The sequence below is a fragment of the Arachis ipaensis genome, chromosome B1 (genome assembly GCF_059453495.1).
Source record: "Arachis ipaensis isolate K30076 ecotype BB chromosome B1, ASM5945349v1, whole genome shotgun sequence".
NCBI classification, from domain to species: Eukaryota; Viridiplantae; Streptophyta; class Magnoliopsida; order Fabales; family Fabaceae; genus Arachis; species Arachis ipaensis.
In genome coordinates this window covers 51,000,921-51,025,994 of record NC_142436.1, presented here as the reverse complement: position 1 = coordinate 51,025,994, position 25,074 = coordinate 51,000,921, and the positions used below count along the sequence as shown (strand labels likewise).

Genomic DNA, 25,074 nt, shown 5'->3' with positions numbered 1-25,074 from the left:
CAGAAAACAGAGGAAAGCAGAATTCCAGAAGACAAAGCATCTCCAAAACTCCAACATATTCTCCATCAGTGCATACAAGTACAATTTGTGTTCTGCCCCTTTTATTCCTTGCAATCAAAATTGATAAGTGAATTATTTTATTGTTTTCCTGACTAAGAGTTACAAGATAACCATAGATTGCTTCAAGCCAATGATCTCCGTGGGATCGACCCTTACTCACGTAAGGTATTACTTGGACGACCCAGTGCACTTGCTGGTTAGTGGTACGAGTTGTAAAAAGTGTGATTTACAATTCGTGCACCAGAAGCCATGCGTGTTTGGAGAAGAAGGCAGTAGGAAACCACAGATTCAGAGGACAGGGCATCTCCGGAACCTCAGCCTGTTTCTCATTACTGAATCACAAGTACTATTTATTTCATGTTATTTATTTTCCATAAATACAATCACTCTTATCATTAATCTCCTGACTAAGATTTACAAAATAACCATAGCTTGCTTCAAGCCAACAATCTCCGTGGGATCGATCCTTACTCACGTAAGGTATTACTTGGACGACCCAGTGCACTTGCTGGTTAGTTGTGCGGAGTTGTGAAAAGTGTAATCACAATTTTGTGTACCAAGTTTTTGGCGCTGTTGCCGGGGATTGTTTGAGTTTGAACAACTGACGGTCTATTTTGTTGCTTAGATTAGGAAAAATTTATCTTTTTTGGTTTAGAGTCACAAAAATTGAGTCTTCTATTATTATTTTTGGTTAAAATTTTAAAATCCTTATTTTCTTTTTCTAAATTATTTTCGAGAATTTTTAAAACCAATAACCTCATAATTTAGTCTTCTATTTGAGTTTAGTTTCATGTTTTAAGTTTGGTGTCAATTGCATGATTTTATTTTTCTTTCAATTTTTCGAATTATATGTTCTTAGTTCTTTCTTAATCTTCAAGTTATTCTTGTTTATTTTCCTTGTTTGATCTTTAGTTTTTCTTGTTTTGTGACTTTTCTTATTTTTCTTGTGCATTTTCGAATTATTAGTGTCTAAAGTATAAAAATTTTTAAGTTTGGTGTCCTTTGTGTTTTTACTTTCTTAAAAATTTCCAAAATTTGTTCTTAGTGTTCATCTTGATTTTCAAAGTGTTATTGGTGTTCATCTTGACATTCAAAGTTTTCTTGTTTGCTTTCTTTGTTTTAATATAAAAATTCTAAGTTTGGTGTCATTTTATTGTTTTTCTCTTTCCTCATTAAATTCAAAAATTCAATAAAATAATTTTTCCTTTATTTGCTCATTATTTTTGAATTTCTTAGGTTGACTTAGTCAAAATTTTTAAAATTTGGTAGTTTCTTGTTAGGCAAGTTAAAATTTCAAATTTAAAAATTTATCTTCTTAAATCTTTTTCAAAACAAACTCTTTTTCAAATTTCTTTTATTATTTTTCAAAAATCTTTTATAAAATTTTTCAAAATCTTTTTCTTATTCATAATTTTTGAATTACTTGTACTATTTTATTATTTTGATTGAAAAATTTTAAGTTTGGTGTTTCCTTGTTGAGAAAGTTTCAATCTTCAAATTTTAAAATATATCTTTTTCAAATCTTTTCTTTTATTTATTTATTTTTACAAGTATCTTTAATTTTAAGACATATCTTTTTCAAAAGTCCCTAACCACTTTCTCTCCATTTTTTTCGAAAATCATATCCAAAATTTTTCAAATCTTTTTGATTAATTAATCATTTTAGCATTCTAATTTTTTTATTTTATTTTTTTTAGTTTTCGAAAATTATATTCTATTTTCTAATTATTTTATTTTATTTTATCTTATTTCCTTTTTAATTCGGTTTATCCTTAATTAAATAAAATAAAAACAAAAATATATTTTATTTGCAATTCACATCATCTCCCTTTCTCCATCATGGACCTAAGTGAAAATGAACAGTCCAGAAGGACTCTGGGGTCATATGCTAACCCCACTAATGCTTCCTATGGGAGTAGTATCTGTATACCTCCCATCAGAGCTAGCATTTTTGAGCTAAATCCTCAGCTCATTATCATGGTGCAACAAAATTGCCAATATTCTGGTCTTCCACAGGAAGAACCTACTGAGTTTCTGGCACAGTTCTTACAAATTGCTGACACAGTACGTGATAAGGAAGTAGATCAGGATGTCTACAGATTATTACTGTTTCTATTTGCTGTAAAAGATCAAGCTAAGAGGTGGTTAAACAACCAACCCACAGCAAGCATAAGAACATGGAAATAGTTATCAGACAAATTCCTGAATCAATATTGCTCTCCAAAAAGGATGACACAGCTAAGACTGGACATCCAAGGCTTTAAACAAGAGGATAATGAATCCCTTTATAATGCCTAGGATAGGTACAGAGGGATGCTAAGAAAATACGCCTCTGAAATATTTTCAGAATGGGTGCAGTTAGACATCTTTTACTATGGGCTTACAGAAAAGGCCCAAATATCTCTAGACCACTCAGCTGGTGGATCTATACATATGAGAAAGACAATTGAAGAGGCTCAAGAGCTCATTGATACAGTTGCTAGAAATTAATATCTATACTTAAGTAGTGGGTCCTCCATGAAAGAAGAAGCTAAAGCAGTATCCACTGAATTTAGTCCTCAAAAACAAGTTGCTGAACTCAATCAGCAATTGCTTATTATAACAAAACAGTTACCAGAATTTAAAGAGATGCTACAAGAAACCAAAGATGCTAATGAGAATATGGAAAAACACTTGAATCAGACAAGACAGCAGCTATCTAAATAGATAACAGAAGAATGCCAAACTGTTCAATTAAGGAGTGGGAAGACATTAAATGTCTCAATTCAAAGCAGCAGAAAGCCAAGAAAGGAACAACTCACAGAAAATGACCAAGCCACTGCTTAAAATCCCTCTAAGGACAGTAAGAGCCCAGAGAGGAATGATTCTGGCGTTCAAACGCCAGAAAAGGGTGGCAACCTGGCGTTAAACGCCCAAAAAGCACCCAATTCTGGCATTCAAACGCCAATAAGGGATCAGACACCTGCAAGTGCTGATAACAACCCCCTTAAGCAGGCTTCTCCAACCACTTCTGTAGGAAATAAACCTGCAGCAACTAAGGTTGAAGAATACAAAGCCAAGATGCCTTATCCTCAGAAACTCCGCCAAGCGAAACAGGATAAACAATTTGCCCACTTTGCAGACTATCTCAGAACTCTTGAAATAAAAATTCCATTTGCAGAGGCACTTGAGCAAATACCCTCTTATGCTAAGTTCATGAAAGAGATCTTAAGTCATAAGAAGGATTGGAGAGAAACTGAAAAAGTTTTCCTCACTGAAAAATGCAGTGCAGTCATAAAAAGCTTACCAGAAAAGCTTAAAGATCCCGGAAGCTTTATGATACCATGCACATTAGAAGGTGCTTGTACCAAGACAGCTCTATGTGATCTTGGGGCAAGTATCAACCTAATACCTGCATCCACTATCAAAAAGCTTGGTTTGACTGATGAAGTTAAACCAACCCGGATATGCCTTTAACTTGCTGATGGATCCATTAAAATTCCATCAGGCGTAATTGAAGACATGATTGTCAAGGTTGGGCCATTTGCCTTTCTCACACACTTTGTAGTGCTGGAAATGGACGAGCACAAGAGTGCAACTCTCATTCTAGGAAGACCATTCCTAGCAACTGGACGAACCCTCATGTGGAGTCACAAAAAAAATGAAAAATTTAGAAACAGAATCAAAAACAGCAGAAGAAAAATCACACCCTGGAGGAAGCACCTGTCTGGCGTTCAACACCAGAACAGAGCATGGTTCTGGCACTGAACGCCCAAAATGGGCAATATCTGGGTGCTGAACGCCCAAAATGGGCAGCATCTGGGCGCTGAACGCCAGAATTGCACCCTGGAGAAGAGCTGGCGCTGAACGCCCAGAACAAGCATGGTTCTGGCGTTCAACGCCAGAAATGGGTAACAAATGGGCGTTGAACGCCCAAAATGGGCACCAACCTGGTGCTGAACGCCCAGAGTTGTGTGCAAGGGCATTTTACATGCCTAATGGGTGTAGGGATGTAAATCCTTGATACCTCAGGATCTGTGGACACCATAGGATCATCTCAGGATCTGTGAATCTCACAGGATCCCCACCCACCTCACCCTCTCTCTATCCATTCATGGTCATCCCTTCTGTTTTCCTTTCACCACTCACATCCATACACATATCCCTCCATCTCCTCCATATCTTCTTCTTCTTCTTCTATTCTTTCTTCTTTTGCTCGAGGGCGAGCAACATTCTAAGTTTGGTGTGGTAAAAGCATAAGCTTTTTGTTTTTCTATTACCATTGATGGCACCTAAGACCGGAGAAACCTCTAGAAAAGGGGAAGGGAAGACAAAAGCTTCCACCTACGAGTCATGGGAGATGGAAAGATTCATCTCAAGGGTCTATAGCTCAGTGATAGAACATGTGGCTGCAAATCAAGAGATCCCTGAGATACCTCAGGGGATGCACTTCCCTCCACATAAATATTGGGAGCAAATCAACACCTCCCTAGGAGAATTAAGTTCCAACATGGGACAACTAAGGGTGGAACATCAAGAGCACTCCATCATCCTTCATGAAATAAGAGAAGATCAAAAAGCAATGAGGGAGGAGAAACAAAGACAAGGAAAAGACATAGAAGAGCTCAAGGACATCATTGGTTCCTCAAGAAGGAAACGCCACCATCACTAAGGTGGACTCATTCCTTGTTCTTACTTTCTCTGTTTTTCGTTTTCTCTATGTTAAGTGCTTATCTATGTTTGTGTCTTCATTACATGATCATTAGTAGTTAGTAACTTTGTCTTAAAGTTATGAATGTCCTATGAATCCATCACCTCTCTTAAATGAAAAATGTTTTAATTCAAAAGAACAAGAAGTACATGAGTTTTGAATTTATCCTTGAACTTAGTTTAATTATATTGATGTGGTGACAATGCTTCTTGTTTTCTGAATGAATGCTTGAACAGTGCATATGTCTTTTGAAGTTGTTGTTTAAGAATGTTAAATATGTTGGCTCTTGAAAGAATGATGATAAGGAGACATGTTACTTGATAATCTGAAAAATCATAAAAATGATTCTTGAAGCAAGAAAAAGCAGCAAAGAACAAAGCTTGCAAAAAAGGCGAAAAAAAAATAGAAAGAAAAAAAAGCAAGCAGAAAAAGCCAAAAGCTCTTAAAACCAAGAGGCAAGAGCAAAAAGCCAGTAACCCTTAAAACCAAAAGGCAAGGGCAATAAAAAGGATCCCAAGGCTTTGAGCATCAGTGGATAGGAGGGCCTAAAGGAATAAAATCCTGGCCTAAGCGGCTAAACCAAGCTGTCCCTAACCATGTGCTTGTGGCGTGAAGGTGTCAAATGAAAACTTGAGACTGAGCGGTTAAAGTCAAGGTCCAAAGCAAAAAAAGAGTGTGCTTAAGAACCCTGAACACCTCTAATTGGGGACTTTAGCAAAGCTGAGTCACAATCTGAAAAGGTTCACCCAATTATGTGTCTGTGGCATTTATGTATCCAGTGGTAATACTGGAAAACAAAGTGCTTAGGGCCACGGCCAAGAGTCATAAAATAGCTGTGTTCAAGAATCATCATACTGAACTAGGAGAATCAATAACACTATCTGAACTCTGAGTTCCTATAGATGCCAATCATTCTGAACCTCAATGGATAAATTGAGATGCCAAAACTATTCAAGAGGCAAAAAGCTACAAGTCCCGCTCATCTGATTGGAGCTATGTTTCATTGATAGTTTGGAATTTATAGTATATTCTCTTCTTTTTCTCCTATTTGATTTTCAGTTGCTTGGGGACAAGCAACAATTTAAGTTTGGTGTTGTGATGAGCGGATAATTTATACGCTTTTTGGCATTGTTTTTAGTAGAATTTGGTTACTTTTAGGGATGTTTTCATTAGTTTTTATGTTAAATTCACATTTCTGGACTTTACTATGAGTTTGTGTGTTTTTCTGTGATTTCAGGTATTTTCTGGCTGAAATTGAGGGACTTGAGCAAAAATCAGATTCAGAGGTTGAAGAAGGACTGCTGATGGTGTTGGATTCTGACCTCCCTGCACTCAAAATGGATTTTCTGGAGCTACAAAACTCAAAATGGCGCGCTTCTAATTGCGTTGGAAAGTAGACATCCAGGGCTTTCCATCAATATATAATAGTCCATAATTTGTCCAAGTTTAGACGATGCAAACTGGCATTCAACGCCAGCTCTCTGCCCAATTCTGGCGTCCAGCGCCAGAAACAAGCTGTAAAGTGGAGTTCAACGCCCAAACTGGCACAAAAGCTGGCGTTCAACTCCAAGAATGACCTCTCCACGTGTAGACTTCAAGCTCAGCCCAAGCACACACCAAGTGGGACCCGGAAGTAGATTTATGCATCAATTACTTACTTCTGTAAACCCTAGTGACTAGTTTATTATAAATAGAACTTTTTATCATTGTATTCGCAGTCTTGGTTACTCCGGTTCCCCTCTGGGGCCGAGACCAATGAACTTCATCATTACTTATGTATTTTCAACGGTAGAGTTTCTGCACTCCATAGATTAAGGTGTGGAGCTCTGCTGTTCCTCAAAGATTAATGCAAAGTACTACTGTTTTCTATTCAATTCATCTTATTTCGCTTCTAAGATATTCATTCGCACTTCAACCTGAATGTGATGAACGTGACAATCATCATCATTCCCTATGAACGCGTGCCTGACAACCACTTCCGTTCTACATTAGATTGAATGAGTATCTCTTAGATCTCTTAATCAGAATTTTCGTGGTATAAGCTAGATTGATGGCGGCATTCATGAGAGTCCAGAAAGTCTAAACCTTGTCCGTGGTATTCCGAGTAGGACTCTGGGATTGAATGACTGTGACGAACTCCAAACTCGCGAGTGCTGGGCGTAGTGACAGACGCAAAAGGATAGTAAATTCTATTCCAGTATGATCGAGAACCTCCAAGATGATTAGCCATGCAGTGACAGTGCATCGGACCATTTTCACAATAGGATGCAACCAACGACAAGGGTGATGCCTCCAGACGATTAGCCGTGCTGTGACAGAGCATTTGGACCATTTTCCCGAGAGGATTGAAAGTAGCCATTGGCACCGGTGACATCCTTACATAAAGCCAATCATAGAAAGGAGTAAGACTGATTGGATGAAGACAGCAGGAAAGCGGAGGTTCAGAGGAACGAATGCATCTCCATACGCTTATCTGAAATTCTCACCAATGAATTACATAAGTATTTCTATCCTTATTTTAGTATTAATTTTCGAAAACTCCATAACTATTTTATATCCGCCTGACTGAGATTTACAAGGTGACCATAGCTTGCTTCATACCAACAATCTCCGTGGGATTCGACCCTTACTCACGTAAGGTATTACTTGGACGACCCAGTGCACTTGCTGGTTAGTTATGCGAAGTTGTGAAGATATGTTTAGACCATGGTTCTGTGCATCCGTTTTTGGTGTCATCGCCAGGGAATCAATTTCGAACAATAATTCACAACCTGAGTAACAATTTCGCATACCAAGTTTTTGGCGCCGTTGCTGGGGATTGTTCGAGTTTGGACAACTAACGGTTTATCTTGTTGCTCAGATTAGGTAATTTTCTTTTTGTTTTATTTTCAAAATTTTTTTCAAAAATCTTTCAAAAATTTTCTCCTTTATTTTCGAAAAATTTAAAAAAAAAATTGTTTTCAAAAATATATTTTTCTTCAGAATTTTTAAGAATGAATTCTAGTGTTTCATGAAGCATGCTAAAGCTTGGCTGGCTGTAAAGCCATGTCTGAATTCTTTTAGACTGAGGTTTTGGCTTAAAATTAAATGAATTACACTCATATTTTTACTAAAGCTTGGCTGGCTATTAAGCCATGTCTGACCCTTTGATTGGAGCTTTAGACTAAAGAGCATAAGATTCCTGGAATTCATATTAAAAATTTTGGAATCCTTATTTTTCTTTTTCAAAATGATTTTTGAAAAAATTAAAAGAAAATACAAAAAAAATTAGAAAATCAAAAAAAAAAATAAAAAATATTTTGTGTTTCTTGTTTGAGTCTTGAGTCAAGTTGAATGTTTGGTGTCAACTACATATTCATCTTGCATTTTTCGAAAATTCATACATTCATAGTGTTCTTCATGGTCTTCAAGTTGTTCTTGGTAAGTCTTCTTGTTTGATCTTGATGTTTTCTTGTTTTGTGTTGTATGGTGTTTTTCATATGCATTCTTGCATCCATAGAGTCTAAGCATCAAAGATTTCTAAGTTTGGTGTCTTGCATGTTTTCCTTGCATTAAAAATTTTTCAAAAATATGTTCTTGGTGTTCATCTTGACATTCAAAGTGTTCTTGGTGTTCATCTTGACATTCATAGCATTCTTGCATGCATTCATTGTTTTGATCTAAAAATTTCATGCATTGCATCATTTTAGTGTTTTTCTCCTTCATCATTAAAAATTCAAAAATAAAAAAAAATATCTTTCCCTTTTACTCTCTTAAAATTTCGAAAATTAGATTTGACTTTTTCAAAATTTTTTAAAATCTAGTTATTTTTATGAGTCAAATCAAATTTTCAATTTAAAAATCTTATCTTTTTCAAAATCTTTTTCAAAAATCAAATCTTTTTCATTTTTCTTAGTTATTTTCAAAAATTTTAAAAATATTTTTCAAAAATCTTTTTCTTATTTTTATATCAAATTTTCGAAAATAATATCATCAATTAATGTTTTGATTCAAAAATTTCAAGTTTGTTACTTACTTGTTAAGAAAGATTCAAACTTTAAGTTCTAGAATCATATCTTGTGATTTCTTGTGAATCAAGTCATTAATTGTGATTTTAAAAAAATCAAATCTTTTTCAAAAACTAATTTCAATCATATCTTTTCAAAAATATCTTCTTATCTTATCTTTTTCAAAATTTGATTTTAAAATATCTTTTCTAACTTCCTAACTTCTTATCTTTTCAAAATTTGTTTCAACTAACTAACTAACTTTTTGTTTGTTTCTTATCTTTTTCAAAACTACCTAACTAACTCTCTCTCTCTAATTTTCGAAAATATCTTCCCTCTTTTTCAAAAATTTCTTTTTAATTAACTAATTATTTTAATTTTTGATTTTTATTTTCGAAAATTACTAACCTATTTCAAAAACTATTTTCGAAAATCACTAACTCTTTTTCAAAAATTATTTTCGAAATTTTCCCTCTCCCATCTTATTCTATTTATTTATTCATCCACTAACATCTCTTCCTCACCAAAAATCCGAACTCCGTCTCTCTTTCTGAGTTCAGATTTTCTTCTTCTTTTCTTCTACTCACACAGGGACCTCTATACTGTGGTATAAAGGATCCCTATTATTATTATTATTATTTTTTCTGTGTCCTCTTCTTTGTCATATGAGCAGGAGCAAGGACAAGAATATTCTTGTTGAAGTAGATCCAGAACCTGAAAGGAATCTAAGAAGCTAAAATACAACAATCCAGAGATAACCTTACAGAAATTTTCGAACAGGAAGAGGAGATGGAAGCCGAAAATAATAATAATGCAAGGCGAATGCTCGGTGACTTTACTGCACCTAATTCCAATTTACATGGAAGAAGCATCTCCATTCCTGCCATTGGAGCAAACAATTTTGAGCTGAAACCTCAGCTAGTTTCTCTGATGCAGCAGAACTGCAAGTTTCATGGACTTCCATCTGAAGATCCTTTTCAGTTCTTAACTGAATTCTTGCAGATCTGTGATACTGTTAAGACTAATGGAGTAGATCCTGAAGTCTACAGGTTCATGCTTTTCCCTTTTGTTGTAAGAGACAGAGCTAGAGTGTGGTTGGACTCTCAACCCAGAGATAGCCTGAACTCTTGGGATAAGCTGGTCACGGCTTTCTTAGCCAAGTTCTTTCCTCCTCAAAAGCTGAGCAAGCTTAGAGTGGATGTTCAGACCTTCAGACAGAAGGAAGGTGAATCCCTCTATGAAGCTTGGGAGAGACACAAGCAACTGACCAAAAAGTGTCCTTCTGACATGCTTTCAGAATGGACCATCCTGGATATATTCTATGATGGTTTATCTGAGCTATCAAAGATGTCATTGGATACTTCTGCAGATGGATCCATTCACCTAAAGAAAACGTCTGCAGAAGCTCAAGAACTCATTGACATGGTTGCTAATAACCAGTTCATGTACACTTCTGAGAGGAACCCTGTGAGTAATGGGACGCCTATGAAGAAGGGAGTTCTTGAAATTGATACTCTGAATGCCATATTGGCTCAGAATAAAATATTGACTCAGCAAGTCAATATGATTTCTCAGAGTCTGAATGGAATGCAAGCTGTATCCAACAGTACTCAAGAGGCATCTTCTGAGGAAGAAGCTTATGATCCTGAGAACCCTGTAATAGCAGAGTTAAAATACATGGGTGAACCATATGGAAACACCTACAATTCATCATGGAGAAATCACCCAAATCTCTCATGGAAGGATCAAAAGCCTCAACAAGGCTTTAATAATGGTGGAAGAAACAGGTTTAGCAATAGCAAGCCTTTTCCATCATCCACTCAGCAACAGACAGAGAATTCTGAGCAGAATCCATCTAGCTTAGCAAATTTAGTCTCTGATCTATCTAAGGCCACTGTGAGTTTCATGAATGAAACAAGGTCTTCCATTAGAAATTTGGAAGCACAAGTGGGCCAGCTGAGTAAAAAGATCACTGAAATCCCTCCTAGTACTCTCTCAAGCAATACAGAAGAGAATCCAAAAGGAGAGTGCAAGGCCATTGAATTAATTACCATGGCCGAACCCACAAGAGAGGAGAAGGACGTGAATCCCAAGAAGGAAGACCTCCTCGGACGTCCAGTGATCAATAAGGAGCTTCCCTCTGAGGAACCTAAGGAATCTGAGACTCATCTAGAGACCATAGAGATTCCATTGAACCTCCTTATGCCATTCATGAGCTCTGATGAGTATTCCTCTTCTGAAGAGAATGAGGGTGTTACTGAAGAGCAGGCGGCCAAGTTTCTTGGTGCAATCATGAAGCTGAATGCCAAATTATTTGGTATTGAGACTTGGAAAGATGAACCTCCCTTGTTCACCAATGAACTAAGTGATCTGGATCAACTGACATTACCTCAGATGAAACAGGATCCTGGAAAGTTTTTAATACCTTGTACCATAGGCACCATGATCTTTAAGGCTCTGTGTGACCTTGATTCAGGGATAAACCTCATGCCTCTCTCTGTAATAGAGAAACTGGGAATCTATGGGGTGCAAGCTGCTAAAATCTCATTAGAGATGGCAGACAACTCAAGAAAACAGGCTTATGGACAAGTAGAGGACGTATTAGTAAAGGTTGAAGGCCTTTACATCCCTGCTGATTTCATAGTCCAAGACACTGGAAAGGAAGAGGATGAATCCATCATCCTAAGAAGGCCTTTCCTAGCCACAGCAAGAGCTGTGATTAATGTGGACAAAGGAGAATTGATCCTTCAATTAAATAAGGACAACCTTGTGTTTACAACTCAAGGATCTCTCTCTGCATCCATGGAGAGGAAGCAGAAAAAACTTCTCTCAAAGCAGAGTCAACCAAAGCCCCCACAGTCAAATTCTAAGTTTGGTGTTGGGAGGCCACAACCAAACTCTATGTTTGGTGTCAAACCCCCATATCCAAACCCTAAGTTTGGTGTTGGGAGGTCTCAACAAAGCTCTGCACATCTGTGAGGCTCCATGAGAGCCCACTGTCAAGCTATTGATATTAAAGAAGCGCTTGTTGGGAGGCAACCCAATGTTTATCTATCTAATTTTATTTTTGTTTTTCATGTTTTCTTAGGTTCATGATCATGTGGAGTCACAAAAAAAAAACAAAAAATTTAGAAACAGAATCAAAAACAGTGGAAGAAAAATCACACCCTGGAGGAAGCACCTGTTTGGCGTTCAACGCCAGAACAGAGCATGGTTCTGGCGCTGAACGCCCAAAATGGGCAGTATCTGGGCGCTGAACGCCCAAAATGGGCAGCATCTGAGCGCTGAACGCCAGAATTACACCCTGGAGAAGAGCTGGCGCTGAACGCCCAGAACAAGCATGGTTCTGGCGTTCAACGCCAGAAATGGGCAACAAATGGGCGTTGAACACCCAAAATGGGCACTAACCTGGCGCTGAATGCCCAGAGTTGTGTGCAAGGGCATTTACATGCCTAATGGGTGCAGGGATGTAAATCCTTGACACCTCAGGATCTGTGGACACCACAGGATCATCTCAGGATCTGTGAATCTCACAGGATCCCCACCCACCTCACCATCTCTCTATCCATTCATGGTCATCCCTTCTGTTTTCCTTTCACCACTCACATCCATACACATATCCCTCCATCTCCTCCATATCTTCTTCTTCTTCTTCTATTCTTTCTTATTTTGCTCGAGGGCGAGCAACATTCTAAGTTTGGTATGGTAAAAGCATAACCTTTTTGTTTTTCTATTACCATTGATGGCACCTAAGACCAGAGAAACCTCTAGAAAAGGGGAAGGGAAGACAAAAGCTTCCACCTCCGAGTCATGGGAGATGGAAAGATTCATCTCAAGGGTCTATAGCTCAGTGATAGAATATGTGGCTACAAATCAAGAGATCCCTGAGATACCTCAGGGGATGCATTTCCCTCCACATAAATATTGGGAGCAAATCAACACCTCCCTAGGAGAATTAAGTTCCAACATGGGACAACTAAGGGTGGAACATCAAGAGCACTCCATCATCCTTCATGAAATAAGAGAAGATCAAAAAGCAATGAGGGAGGAGCAACAAAGACAAGGAAGAGACATAGAAGAGCTCAAGGACATCATTGGTTCCTCAAGAAGGAAACACCACCATCACTAAGGTGGACTCATTCCTTATTCTTACTTTCTCTGTTTTTCGTTTTCTCTATGTTAAGTGCTTATCTATATTTGTGTCTTCATTACATGATCATTAGTAGTTAGTAACTTTGTCTTAAAGTTATGAATGTCCTATGAATCCATCACCTCTCTTAAATGAAAAATGTTTTAATTTAAAAGAACAAGAAGTACATGAGTTTTGAATTTATCCTTGAACTTAGTTTAATTATATTGATGTGGTGACAATGCTTCTTATTTTCTGAATGAATGCTTGAACAGTGCATAAGTCTTTTGAAGTTGTTGTTTAAGAATGTTAAATATGTTGGCTCTTGAAAGAATGATGATAAGGAGACATGTTACTTGATAATCTGAAAAATCATAAAAATGATTCTTGAAGCAAGAAAAAGCAGCAAAGAATAAAGCTTGCAAAAAAAAAAGGCGAAAAAAAAATAGAAAGAAAAAAAAAAGCAAACAGAAAAAGCCAAAAGCTCTTAAAACCAAGAGGCAAGAGCAAAAAGCCAGTAAACCTTAAAACCAAAAGGCAAGGTCAATAAAAAGGATCCCAAGGCTTTGAGCATCAGTGGATAGGAGGGCCTAAAGGAATAAAATCCTGGCCTAAGCGGCTAAACCAAGCTGTCCCTAACCATGTGCTTGTGGCGTGAAGGTGTCAAGTGAAAACTTGAGACTGAGCGGTTAAAGTCAAGGTCCAAAGCAAAAAAAGAGTGTGCTTAAGAACCCTGGACACCTCTAATTGGGGACTTTAGCAAAGCTGAGTCACAATCTGAAAAGGTTCACCCAATTATGTGTCTGTGGCATTTATGTATCCAGTGGTAATACTGGAAAACAAAGTACTTAGGGCCACGGCCAAGACTCATAAAATAGCTGTGTTCAAGAATCATCATACTGAACTAGGAGAATCAATAACACTATCTGAACTCTGAGTTCCTATAGATGCCAATCATTCTGAACCTCAATGGATAAAGTGAGATGCCAAAACTATTGAAGAGGCAAAAAGCTACAAGTCCCGCTCATCTGATTGGAGCTATGTTTCATTGACAGTTTGGAATTTATAGTATATTCTCTTCTTTTTATCCTATTTAATTTTCAGTTGCTTGGGGACAAGCAACAATTTAAGTTTGGTGTTGTGATGAGCGGATAATTTATACGCTTTTTGGCATTGTTTTTAGTATGTTTTTAGTAGAATCTGGTTACTTTTAGGGATGTTTTCATTAGTTTTTATGTTAAATTCACATTTCTGGACTTTACTACGAGTTTGTGTATTTTTCTGTGATTTCAGGTATTTTCTCGCTGAAATTGAGGGACTTGAGCAAAAATCAGATTCAGAGGTTGAAGAAGGACTGCTGATGCTGTTGGATTCTGACCTCCCTGCACTCAAAATGGATTTTCCAGAGCTACAGAACTCAAAATGGCGCGCTTCTAATTGCGTTAGAAAGTAGACATCCAGGGCTTTCCAGCAATATATAATAGTCCATACTTTGCCCAAGTTTAGATGACGCAAACTGGCGTTCAACGTCAGCTCTCTGCCCAATTCTGGCGTCCAGCGCCAGAAACAAGCTGCAAAGTGGAGTTCAACGCCCAAACTGGCACAAAAGCTGGCGTTCAGCTCCAAGAATGACCTCTCCACGTGTATACTTCAAGCTCAGCCCAAGCACACACCAAGTGGGCCTCGGAAGTAGATTTATGCATCAATTACTTACTTCTGTAAACCCTAGTGACTAGTTTATTATAAATAGAACTTTTTATCATTGTATTCGCAGTCTTGGTTACTCCGGTTCCCCTCTGGGGCCGAGACCAATGAACTTCATCATTACTTCTGTATTTTTAACGGTAGAGTTTCTGCACTCCATAGATTAAGGTGTGGAGCTCTGCTGTTCCTCAAAGATTAATGCAAAGTACTACTATTTTCTATTCAATTCATCTTATTTCTCTTCTAAGATATTCATTCGCACTTCAACCTGAATGTGATGAACGTGACAATCATCATCATTCCCTATGAACGCGTGCCTGACAACCACTTCCGTTCTACATTAGATTGAATGAGTATCTCTTAGATCTCTTAATCAGAATCTTCGTGGTATAAGCTAGATTGATGGCGGCATTCATGAGAGTCCGGAAAGTCTAAACCTTGTCCGTGGTATTCCGAGTAGGACTCTGGGATTGAATGACTGTGACGAACTCCAAACTCGCGAGTGCTGGGCGTAGTGACAGACGCAAAAGGATAGTAAATTCTATTCCAGTATGATCGAGAACCTCCAAGATGATTAGCCATGCAGTGACAGCGCATCGGACCATTTTCACAGAGAGGAATAGGATGCAACCAACGACAAGGGTGATGCCTCCAGACGATTAGCCGTGCTGTGACAGAGCATTTGGACCATTTTTCCGAGAGGATTGAAAGTAGCCATTGGCACCGGTGACATCCTTACATAAAGCCAGCCATAGAAAGGAGTAAGACTAATTGGATGAAGACAGCAAGAAAGCGGAGGTTCAGAGGAACGAATGCATCTCCATACACTTATCTGAAATTCTCACCAATGAATTACATAAGTATTTCTATCCTTATTTTAGTATTAATTTTCGAAAACTCCATAACTATTTTATATCCGCCTGACTGAGATTTACAAGGTGACCATAGCTTGCTTCATACCAACAATCTCCATGGGATTCGACCCTTACTCACGTAAGGTATTACTTGGACGACCCAGTGCACTTGCTGGTTAGTTATGCGAAGTTGTGAAGATATGTTTAGACCATGGTTCTGTGCATCCGTTTTTGGTGCCATCGCCAGGGAATCAATTTCGAACAATAATTCACAACCTGAGTAACAATTTCGCATACCAGAGGCATGACAGTGGTTCATAATGAAAAGAATGAACTGGTTCCTACATGAACAGTTACAGGGTGGCGTATGTGTATTGACTACAGAAGACTCAATACAGCCACCAGAAAGGATCATTTTCCTTTACCATTCATAGACCAAATGCTAGAGAGACTAGCAGGTCATGAATACTACTGCTTTTTGGATGGCTATTCAGGTTACAACTAAATTGCAGTAGATCCTTAAGACCAAGAGAAAACAGCATTCACATGTCCTTTTTGGAGTATTTTCCTACAGAAGGATTCTATTTGGACTATGTAATGCACCTGCAACCTTTCAGAGGTGCATGCTCTCTATCTTCTCTGATATGGTAGAGAAATTTCTGGAAGTCTTCATGGATGACTTTTCAGTATTTAGAGACTCATTCAGCTCCTGCCTTGACCATCTAGCACTTGTTCTGAAAAGGTACCAAGAGACTAACCTAGTTTTAAACTGGGAGAAATGTCACTTTATGGTGACTGAAAGAATTGTCCTTGGGCACAAAATTTTGAACAAGAGAATAGAGGTGGATCAAGCTAAGGTAGAGATAATTGAAAAATCACCACCACCTACCAATGTTAAGGCAATCAGAAGCTTTCTGGGGCATGCAGGATTCTATAGGAGGTTTATAAAGGATTTTTCAAAAATTGCAAAACCTCTGAGAAATCTGCTAGCTGCTGACACGCCATTTGTCTTTGACACAGAGTGTCTGCAGGCGTTTGAGACTCTGAAAGCTAAGCTGGTCACAGCACCAGTCATTTCTGCACCAGACTGGACATTACCATATGAACTAATGTGTGATGCCAGTGACCATGCCATTAATGCAGTATTGGGACAGAGGCATAACAAGATTATGTACGTCATTTACTATGCCAGCCGTGTTTTGAATGACGCACAGAAAAATTACACAACCACAGAAAAGGAGTTGCTTGTAGTGGTTTATGCTATTGACAAGTTCAAATCTTATTTAGTGGATCAAAAGTGATTGTGTACACTGATCATACTGCTCTAAAATATCTCCTCACAAAGTAGGATTCAAAACCTAAACTCATAAGATAGGTGGTTCTTCTGCAAGAGTTTGATATAGAAATAAGAGACAGAAAAGGGACAGAGAACTAGGTGGCAGATCACCTGTCCCGGATAGAACCAGTAGCAGGGGTGTCCCTCCCTCCTACTGAGATCTCTGAAACCTTTCTGGATGAGCAACTCTTTGCCATTCAGGAATTACCATGGCTTGCAGACATTGCAAACTATAAAGCTGTGAGATTCATACCCAAAGAGTACAGTAAGAGACAAATGAAAAAATTGATTTCTGATGTAAAGTACTACTTGTGGGATGAACCATATCTCTTTAAGAGGTGTACAGATGGAGTAATCTGCAGATGTGTACCTAGAGAAGAGGCATAGAAAATCCTATGGCATTGCCATAGATCACAATATGGAGGACACTTTGGAGGTGAGCGAACAGCCACAAAGGTTCTCCAATGTGGTTTCTACTGGCCTACCCTCTATAGAGACTCCCGAGAGTTTGTACGTAACTGTGACAGTTGCCAGAGAGCTAGTAATCTGCCTCACGGTTATGCCATGCCTCAGCAGGGATCTTAGATATTGAGTTATTTGATGTATGTGGTATTGACTTCATGGGACCTTTCCCACCATCATACTCAAACACTTATATTCTGGTGGCAGTAGATTATGTATCTAAATGGGTAGAGGCAATTGTAACACCCACTAATGATAATAAGACAGTGATAAAGTTCCTCCAGAGGCATATCTTCAGTAGGTTCGGTGTCCCTAGGATACTGATCAGTGATTGAGGCACTCATTTCTGCAATAAACAGCTTGACTCTGCTCTGGTTCAATATGGAATTAACCATAAAGTGGCTACTCCATATCATCCACAGATAAATGGGCAGGCTGAAGTCTCGAATAGAGAACTAAGGCGAATCCTGGAATGGAGTGTAAGTACCTGTAGAAGGGATTGGGCAAGAAGTCTGGATGATGCTCTGTGGGCATACAGAACCGCATTCAAGACTCCTATAGGGACCTTTCCATACAAGCTTGTGTATGGAAAAGCCTATCATCTGCCAGTGAAACTGGAACACAAAGCCTACTGGGCAACCAGGTTCCTAAACCTTGATGCTAAGGTAGCTGGAGAGAAAAGATTACTCCAGTTGAATGAGCTAGAGGAGTTCAGACTCAATGCTTTCGAAAATGCTAAAATTTACAAGGAGAAGGAAAAAAGGTGGCATGACAAAAAGCTGTCATCTAGAGTCTTTGAGCTAAGACAGAAGGTTCTGCTGTTTAACTCTAGGCTCAGATTGTTCTCTGGGAAACTGAAATCCCGGTGGAAGGGACCATATGTGATTACAAGTGTGTCACCATATGGTTATGTAGAGCTTCAAGATATTGACTCTGACAAAAGGTTCATTGTTAATGGACAGAGAGTCAAACATTATCTTGAAGGCAACGTTGAGCAAGAGTGCTCAAAACTAAGACTAAATTAAAAAGCTCAGTAAAGGTCCAGCTAAAGAGATTAAAGAAGCGCTTATTAGGAGGCAACCCAATCTTATTTATCTGTGTTAATTACTTTTTCATTTCATTTTCCATTGTTATTTAATGTTTACTTTAGGTTGATGATCATGTGGAGTCATAAAAATAGCTGCAGAATTAAAGCGGAATCAAAAACAGCATAAAAAAATAGCACACCCTGGAAGACAGGCTTATTGGCATTTAAACGCTAGTAAGGATAGCAGAATGGGCGTTTAATGCCCATGCAGGCAGCATTCTGGGCGTTCAGAAAAACGCCCAGTAAAGAAGGATTCCTGGCGTTTAACGCCAGCCAGGGTGGGCGTTAAACGCCCAAAAAGGCAGTCAAGTGGGCGTTAAACGCCATAATAGATAGCATCCTGGGCGTTTAACGCCAGGATGACGCAAGAGAGGTAATTTTGTTTCCAATTCGATTTTTTTCAATTTTTCATACTTTAATTCATAATTTTTTACATCAAACATATTTTAAACGTTCATCTTTCAATTTCTATTTTCAAAAATTAATATTCTTTCCAATCCTTTTTAATTCTTTTTTATTATTTCTTTTCAATTCCTTCCCAAAATGTTTTCAAAACTTACATATCTTTTCAAATTCTTTTCAACTCTTTTTAATTTCTCTTGCATACAGTAATAAGTTTTCAAAATTAATTACATTATTCTTCTTCTACCCCCTTTTATCTTATTTTGCTCGAGGACGAGCAAACCTTCTAAGTTTGGTGTGGAAAAAGCTTTGCTTTTTGTTTTTCCAAAACCATTAAATGGCACCTAAGGCCGGAGAAACCTCTAGGAAGAGGAAAGAGAAGGCAGTTGCTTCCAACTCCAAGTCATGGGAGATGGAGAGATTCATCTCAAAAGCCCATCACTAGAAAGAGGATGGAGTAAACAAGAGAGCCCACTCATGAACCTCAACAAGAGCCATGAGGAAAGAGCAACAAAGGCAAGGAAGAGATATTTCGGAGCTCAAGCACTCCATAGGATCTTCAAGAGGAAGAACTAGCCCCCGTTACTAAGGTGGACCCGTTCTTTAATTTCCTTGTTCTTATTTTTTTGTTTTTCGATTTTTGTGCTTCATGTTTTGTCTATGTTTTTGCCTTTATTACATGATCATTAGTGTCTAGTGTTTATGTCTTAAAGCTATGAATGTTCCATGAATCCTTCACTTTTCTTAAATGAAAAATGTTTTCTGAAAAAGAAAAAGAAGTACATGAATTTCGAATTCTATTTTGAAAATAATCTAATTATTTTGATGTGGTGGCAATACTTTTTGTTTTCTGAATGAATGCTTGAACAGTGCATATTTTTTATAGTGAAGTTTATGAATGTTAAAATTGTTGGCTCTTGAAAGAATAATGAAAAAGGAGAAATGTTATTGATAATCTGAAAAATCATAAAATTGATTCTTGAAGCAAGAAAAAGCAGTGAAGAACACAAAGCTTGCGAAAAAAATATAAAGAAAAAGAAAGAAAAAAGAAAAAGTAAGCAGAAAAAGCCAATGGCCCTTTAAACCAAAAGGCAAGGGTAAAAAAAGGATCCAAGGCTTTGAGCATTAATGGATAGGAGGGCCCAAAGGAATAAAATTCTGGCCTAAGCGGCTAAACCCAGCTGTCCCTAACCATGTGCTTGTGGCGTGAAGGTGTCAAGTGAAAAGCTTGAGACTGAGCGGTTAAAGTCATGGTCCAAAGCAAAAAGAGTGTGCTTAAGAGCTCTGGGCACCTCTAACTAGGGACTCTAGCAAAGCTAAGTCACAATTTGAAAAGGTTCACCCAGTTATGTGTCTGTGGCATTTATGTATCCGGTGGTAATACTAGAAAACAAATTGCTTAGGGTCACGGCCAAGACTCATAAAGTAGCTGTGTTCAAGAATCAACATACTGAACTAGGAGAATCAATAACACTATCTGAATTCTGAGTTCCTATGGATGCCAATCATTCTGAACTTCAAAGGATAAAGTGAGATGCCAAAACTGTTCAGAAGCAAAAAGCTACTAGTCCCGCTCATCTAATTGGAACTGAGCTTCACTGATATTTGAAATTTATTGTACTTTCTCTTCTTTTTATCCTATTTTGTTTTTAGTTTCTTGGGGACAAGCAACAATTTAAGTTTGGTATTGTGATGAGCGGATAATTTATACCCTTTTTGGTATTGTTTTTACATAGTTTTTAGTATGTTTTATTTATTTTTATTATATTTTTATTAGTTTTTATTCAAAAATCACATTTCTGGACTTTACTATGAGTTTGTGTGTTTTTCTGTAATTTCAGGTATTTTCTGGCTGAAATTGAGGGACCTGAGCAAAAATCTGATTCAGAGGCTGAAAAAGGACTGCAGATGCTGCTGGATTCTGAATCTCCTGCACTCGAAGTAGATTTTCTGGAGCTACAGAAGCCCAATTGGCGCGCTTTTAGTTTCGTTGGAAAGTAGACATCTTGGGCTTTCCAGAAATATATAATAATCCATACTTTGTCCGAGATTTGATGGCCCAAATTGGCATTGAAAGACAGCCTAAAACATTCTGGCGTAAAACGTCAGAACTGGCATAATTCTTGGCGTTAAACGCCCATTCTGGCACCCAGGGTGGCGTTTAACTCCAATATGAGGCATATGCACGTGAAAGCTTGAAAGCTCAGCCCAAACACTCGCCAAGTGGGTCCTGGAAGTGGATTTCTGCACTATTTGTACTTAGTTACTCATTTTCTGTAAACCTAAGTTACTAGTTTAGTATAAAAACTACTTTTAGAGACTCAGTTTACAAGTCATGACATTTTACATCTCATATTGTATTTTCTACGGCATGAGTCTCTAAACCCCATAGGTGGGGGTGAGGAGCTCTGCTGTGTTTCAATGGATTAATGCAATTACTACTGTTTTCTATTCAATCACGCTTGATTCTATTCTAAGATACTCACTCGTACTTCAATATAGAGAATATGATGATCCGTGACACTCATCATTATTTTCAATTCTATGAACGCGTGCCTGACAACCACTCCCGTTCTATCTGAGCTCAACATAGTCATTGGGTGACAGCTTGAGTGCGTATCTCTTGGGTCTCTGATCCACGGACCGAGTCCAGAAGTTAGAACTTTCATGGTATAGGCTAGAACCAATTGGCAGTATTCCTTGGATCCGGAAAGTCTAAACTTTGTCTGTGGTATTCCGAGTAGGATCTGGAAAGGGATGGCTGTGACGAGCTTCAAACTCGCGAATGTTGGGCGCAGTGACAGTGTACAAAAGGATAAGGGTCCTATTCCGACGCTAGTGAGAACCGACAGATGATTAACCGTGCGGTAGCTGTACCTGGTATTTGTCATCCGAGATGAGAAATCCAACAGTTGATTTGCCGTGCAGAGATCGTACCTGGTATTTTTCATCCGAGAGGATCATACAGCTTGCCATTGAAGGAAGCCATGCGTGTTTTGTGAAGAAGGCAGTAGGAAAGCAGAGATTCAGAGGACAGAGCATCTCCAAAACCTCAGCCTGTTTCTCATTACTGAATCACAAGTACTATTTATTTCATGTTATTTATTTTCCATAAATACAATCACTCTTATCATTAATCTCCTAACTAAAATTTACAAAATAACCATAGCTTGCTTCAAGCCGACAATCTCCGTGGGATCGACCCTTACTCACGTAAGGTATTACTTGGACGACCCAGTGCACTTACTGGTTAGTTATGCGGAGTTGTGAAAAGTGTAATCACATTTTCGTACACCAGTGATCCTCTACAATGAAGACACCAACTCCCAAGCTCAAAAGGAAGAGCTTAACCTACTTCTAGAAGTCCGAGAAAGAGTTCGGATCAGAGGGAAAGTCCTAAAGCGTCGAATGGCTCTGAGGTATAATCGGAAGGTAATCCAGCGAAGCATCACCACCAACGATCTCATTTTAATCCGAAATGATATTGGAGCAGGTCGGTCAGGAGAAGGGAAGCTAGCAGCTAACTGGAAAGGGTCATACCGAGTTACAGAAGTACTAGGAAAAGGCTACTATAAGGTGTCCGACCTCGAAGGGCGAGAGCTACCAAGGTCATGGCATGCCTGTAACCTAAGAAGGTTCTATAGCTAGAAAATAGTAAAGATCTTAGGTCAAGGCGCACTCTTGTTCCTAAAAAGGTTTTTTAATGAGGCGTCAAGCCGAGATCTAACAAACTGCCCAACCTAGAAGGGTAGGCACTCTCATGTACACACTTTTATTTATGTTTTTATCTCATTATTATTCGATTCCCTAAAAAGTTTCCTACCAAGACGCATTAATCTAAGCTCATAAAATGCAAAAATTCATCGCCCGATTACAAAGAGGTCGGCAAGATGAAGCGATAGGAGCAAGTTAATGCAAGAAGTTATAGAAAGTATCCCATAAAAAGTGACCTGACGAGGTCTAAACTAAAAATGGGATTACTAAAAATAACTTAAGAAGGCCCGATAGAAAATTCGGACCAATGAAAAGATCACTGAAAAGGGAAAAAAATATAAGTGCTTAGCTGAAAGGTACAAAGTCTCGAAAAAAGACATTACTTAAAAAGCAAAAGTACAAGTCGGAAGAAGGCTAAAAATTCATCCAAACAAACTATAAAGAAAAGGTTCCTCATAGGAACACTACCTAAAAAGTTGATTGGAATACGACTGAAAGCCAGGACAGTAAAGGCATACAGGTCGACACCAAAAAGGGACGACCTAAAGAGACAAATACAAAATGAGAATAGGTAAGAGTCCAAAAGGTCAGAAAGCCTAAGGGTCGAAACGCCTAGCCAAAAAGGGTACAAAACTCCTGAAAGGAGATATTGCTCAAAAGGCAAAAGCATAAAAAGTCATCCAAACATACTAAAAAGAAAAGTTCCACACGAGGACACTACCTAAAAGGTTGTTTGGAATTCGACTAAAGAACATGGAAGACAAGTCGCAAAGACGGTATAGATGAGACAGCCACCGCAAGGGAAACCAAGGCAAACCCCACCTCAAGGGGTGTCAAACCAAGGAAACCCAAAGCGTCCATTCAAAGGTTGAAAAACAAAAATAAAGCATATTGTCACAAGCAGAGTTAATATATCATTCAACACAAATTAAAGCATTAAAGACTCAAAGGGTGCCTAAATGGCAGCCCAAGAGTTTAAAGTGTTGTTTTTGAAATAAAGTTGCTAGGAAGCAACTAAATGTCAAAGAGTCAGCCACAGAAACTTACAAAAAAGTTCAACAAAGTCCACAAGTCAGACTATACCAAAATACAAAACAAAGCTATAATAAGGAATCATCAAGGATCTGAAGTAGCGTCAGCAGCGGCACCCTTAGGAGAAGGAGGCAGAGTCAAGATTGGGGTGGCATTGACAACTCCATCTGGCCCGTTCAGAATCTCCATGTCAGGCTCGGGCTCAGGTGGTACCACCTCGCCAGAAGGAGCTGCAGTAGTGGAAGCTGAGGAAGCCTTAGGTGGTGGAACAAGAGGAGGACCTTCATCTTCATCATCTGGGGCAGGCACGATCTTGCCATCCTCCACCACATTGCCCATACTAAATAAGGAAAGATCGAGCTCGGGAGCAAGAACCCGGACTTGGGCCTTTAGATTCTCATACACTTCGGTCACGCTACTCACCATATAACCTTGAAGCTCGAGCATAATCGTCGTGGGCAGACTGACATCTCTCCTTAGTCTCCAGGAGCTTGCCATACGTGTGGGTATAGCTCTCCTTATACTTTTTTTCCGTCTCCTCGGCCAGATTTGCAGCCGCCTCTGCTGCAGTAGCTCGAGACTTCTCCTTCTCAATATCAAGCTCCAATTTAGACACCTTGGTATCCAGCTCGTCTTTCAAAGCCTTAATCCTATCAAACTCAGATCTAGCATCCTCCATAAAAGCTCTCGTAGCTCAAAGCGGAGACTCCTAGACAACTTGGGATAAGGATGCTCCCAGATTGGCTATCCGAATACTATTGCTCGTTATGAAATCAAGGTGGTGAAGGATTGAAACGTCATCCAGAGGGACTTTACCATGAGGAGCGATCAATTCCGTGGCAAAGGCCACACCATCAAATTCTTTGTCATCAAGATCATAACTCCCAACAGTCTTTTGCTTCTTGGGAGGGAGACCAGCAGCAGTAGGAGAGGAGGCAGTAGCAGAGGTCGTCTGAGACGGCTCAGACAGAACTATCCGAACTCTCGAGGCCGGGATAATCTTCCTCGGATCCTGAGACTCAGCCACCGGCTTCTTCAGAGGTAGCTCTATCAAAGACCCCTCCCCCAACGTCTTTTGTGGCAGATTATGGGCCGCCATCACCTTTTTAGCCTTCCAAAAGGACTTCATAGATTCCGAAAATTTAACCATCCCTGAAAAGAAGCCAGGAAAATAATTACACATTCGGAAGAAGATAAATTCACAAATAAAAATAGAAAACTAAATAGAAAGAGGTCGGACGCTACCTAGCTCAGCACGAAGAAGGGAAAGATCTCCTAAAAACTTCTTAGTATCCAGGTGAGGAGGTTCCCCCCAATGTTCCTCCAAAACACTCACAAAATCCTGTTCTACCTCATCTAAACTCTCCCAAGAGTATTTTAAGGCTACAGGATCTTTTTGCCACCACAAAGGAAAGGTCGGCTCATCATTCTCATCCAAAAAGAAAGGGCAAACGCCCTCAACAGCTCGGACTTTAAAGTAGTAATTTTTAAAGTCACGAAATGATTCATCAAACATTGATAACACTTTCTTCCCCTGGATAGCTCAGAAAGAAATCCAAGAAGCTTTCTTCTTAGCCACTCCAGGTTTAGTCAAAACAAACAGGTAAAGGAAAAGAGA

The 25,074-nt window shown here is 38.7% G+C and overlaps 1 non-coding gene across 1 annotated transcript; it reads right to left on the bottom strand.

Annotated features, from left to right (window-relative positions):
- Positions 1-9,921: 9,921 nt before the first annotated feature.
- LOC148576532 (small nucleolar RNA R71) lies at positions 9,922-10,029 on the bottom strand. Its single transcript, XR_015904089.1, has one exon. It is a non-coding gene; the product is annotated as a small nucleolar RNA R71 (small nucleolar RNA).
- Between the last annotated feature and the right edge of the window lie 15,045 nt (positions 10,030-25,074).